Here is a 3035-nt window from a genome sequence, read left to right on the forward strand (position 1 = left end):
TGGAAGTTGTAACCTTTTCCTAGTCCCTAAAGGGAAACTTCTTTAAAGAAAGGCTACTTTCTCTCCTCCATCTTAAAGATCTGCTTACCCTCACTTAGGCAGTAGCTCACTGCACACCAGGGTAACGTGGCGACCTGTCAGTGACTCCCACAGCCTGGACAGCAAGGCTTCCCGCCAGTTGTCATGTTCTTTATGTGCCTAGTCCACCTTTTAGCACATTTCCCCTTTTTATCTCCGATCAAGTCCGCTCCTCCTTGGAACTGCATCTTTGGGAAGGTTCCATCCATTCTCTCTTCTTATCTTAACCAGTCATCATCAGGATTCCAAAAACTGCGGGGAGGTGTCCCCTCGTCCAGACCACCATCAGGGAAGGCTCAGAACTGACCGGGCTCACACCTCCTTTTGACCTACAGTCCCACCCCTTCCCTGCTCTTTTCAGGCTCCTGTGGATTCCGTCTGGCCATTAAGTGACTGAAGGTGTCCTTTCCTTCCAGGGGGTCACTGTGGGCTAGTCTCTCTGTGGGAATCGCAGGAGATGCCCACTTTGTCTACACAGTAGGGTCTCTTCACACGTCTATTTCCTGGTGAAATGCTTCACCCAGCTCCTTTCCCCCTCTGGGGTATTTGTCTTCTGTTCATCATATTTTTTCTAAGATGATCTTTTATCCTACTCAAGTTTGGGTCGGCACAATTTTACATTTCTACATGTAATTATCTTAACTGCACATTTATTTTACTCCTTGCTTCTATTTTTCCTTAATTCTTTAATGTGAGCAGATACACACACATTTTAGGGGAGCCTTTCTTTTTTTTGAATGCTTGCCCCCACTCCCATGATTCTAGGCACGTTCTCTACATTCCCTGTGATCCCTTTTATCAAACTTACGGCCTACCTCTTCATATGAATTTAAGTGCTTATTTCTCATTTAATAAAATGGGTTGATTTATATTATTGCTAGCTTTCTTGCAGCACTCTATTGTATTTCACATAATCTCAGTGTATCAATGTATTACATTTATGTCAGCCACATGATGTTTTGGGTCCTACTTACAATCCCAAGTAACCATAGAATAAACATTTTTGTACATCTTTATACAGGGAGGGATGCTTTTATTCTAACAAATAGATTTTTCTAAAATTACTTGGAAGTAACTGTAACTTACTACTTGTAAGTAACTGTGCATTTGTAATAGGTGTCCACATGTTGTGCTCTAACACTGAGTATCACCTTTCCCCACATTCCTCCCAGAAAATGCATCATGGCACTTTAAGGTTTTGCCCCAGAATCGTATTAAGCCAACATGCATTTATAGGTTATTAAAAAAACTGGTGGATCTTTCAGGTGTTTCTCATCAAGGTTTATTTTTCTGTGACTTGTCTGCTTCTCTGCCTCTTTTCTATTGTACTGGGTTCTACTTATGATTCCAAGTAACTAGACCAAAACTGGAGCAAAAGGTACATTTTGCATCATACTCTTCCTCAGCAGCATACAAAGTTGGGGTCCCCACAAAATTGTTTACTATTACAAGCTACCAAAATCCTTTTTTAACTTCAATCTATACCACAGAGAAAAGAACTTCCCAAACTAAAGAAACTCATGCAAAAAAGGGCTTTATTATTGCACAAACAAGTGCAATGTTCAATAGGCAGCTCCTAGTCTGGAAACTTGAAAGTTAAAAAATGTCACAACTACCACCTAAGTCCAAATATTTGTTGAAAAGGTGGGGTTTTCTCTGCAAGTTGGCAGCAGAGTTCTGATTGAATCCATTGAGCCAAAAGAGGGTTAGATACATGTCACAACAGGTCAGAAAGAAGAGAATAAGAACTTTCCTAACAACTCAGACTATTCGTGATTTCTTCCAACAAATGGAAGAGTACAGAGGTCTGATTCCCTGAGCACAGAGGGTGGAAAACAATGCACACTTGGTGGATCTGCCTGATTAGAATAACACGGCTTCAGTCACAGAAACTGTCAGTGACACTGATATTAAGATCCCTGGGCAAGTTTTAAAAACATGACTCAGTTTCTCATGTTTCTCATGTACCTGAATCTTATGAGGAATCCTTGGATGCTGGAAAAAACACATATCCCAATACACACACAGTTTCCTCCAGGGTCATTATACTTACCTGTGCTTATTTCTCATTTAATAAAATGGGTTGATTTATATTATTGCTATCTTTATTGCAGTACTCCATTGTATTTCAAATAATCTCAGTGTATTTATGCAATACATGAATATTGAATATGGTAAAAAGCACAATCCCTAAATACTTAAGGCCTTTATCCTATGTAAAATTTTCAGTGCTATATAAGGTCAGATTTGCTGCTAAAAGATTTACGATATTCACTATATATGTATTTTCCTATTTTGAGGAGGCCATATCTTCAACTAAAGACTTTCTGACCAGGCACAGTGTTGCACCTGGGTGGGGGGTGGGAGACTGGAGCAGGAGGAGGGTAAGTTTAAAGTCAGCTGAGACAACTTAGTGAGTCCCTATCTCAAAATTTAAAAGGGCGGGGAGTGTAGTTCAGTGGTAGAGCACTTGCCTAGCATGCATGTGTGATGTCTTGGGTTTGATCCCCAGTACTACCAATAAACAAACAGACAAAAATCAAATTAAAGAACTTCCCATCTTCATGACTTGGTAAGGCCTTTTTAATGTGAGAACTCCCTGATGTTAAATATGGTAGCTTTTGTGGCTAAAAGATTTCTCTCATTCATAAGGCCTTTCTCCAAGGTGAACTCTTTAATGTTGAATGAGAATAGATTTCTGGCTTAGGGATTTTCCATTCAATGCATTCATAAAGCCTCCCTCCAGCAAGAACTCTTTGGTGTTGAATGAGGACAGATTTATCCTTGAAAGATTTCCCACACTCAATACATGTATATGGCTTTGATCCAGAGTGAACTCTCCAGTGTTGATTGGGGTTGGATGTGTACATACATAATGTCCCATGTTCACTGCACTCATAAGGCCCTTCCTTGAGTGTGACCTCTTTGATGTTCTGTGAGGATATTTTTTTCCTGAA

Source organism: Callospermophilus lateralis, chromosome 18 (genome assembly GCF_048772815.1).
Source record: "Callospermophilus lateralis isolate mCalLat2 chromosome 18, mCalLat2.hap1, whole genome shotgun sequence".
Classification (NCBI taxonomy): Eukaryota; Metazoa; Chordata; class Mammalia; order Rodentia; family Sciuridae; genus Callospermophilus; species Callospermophilus lateralis.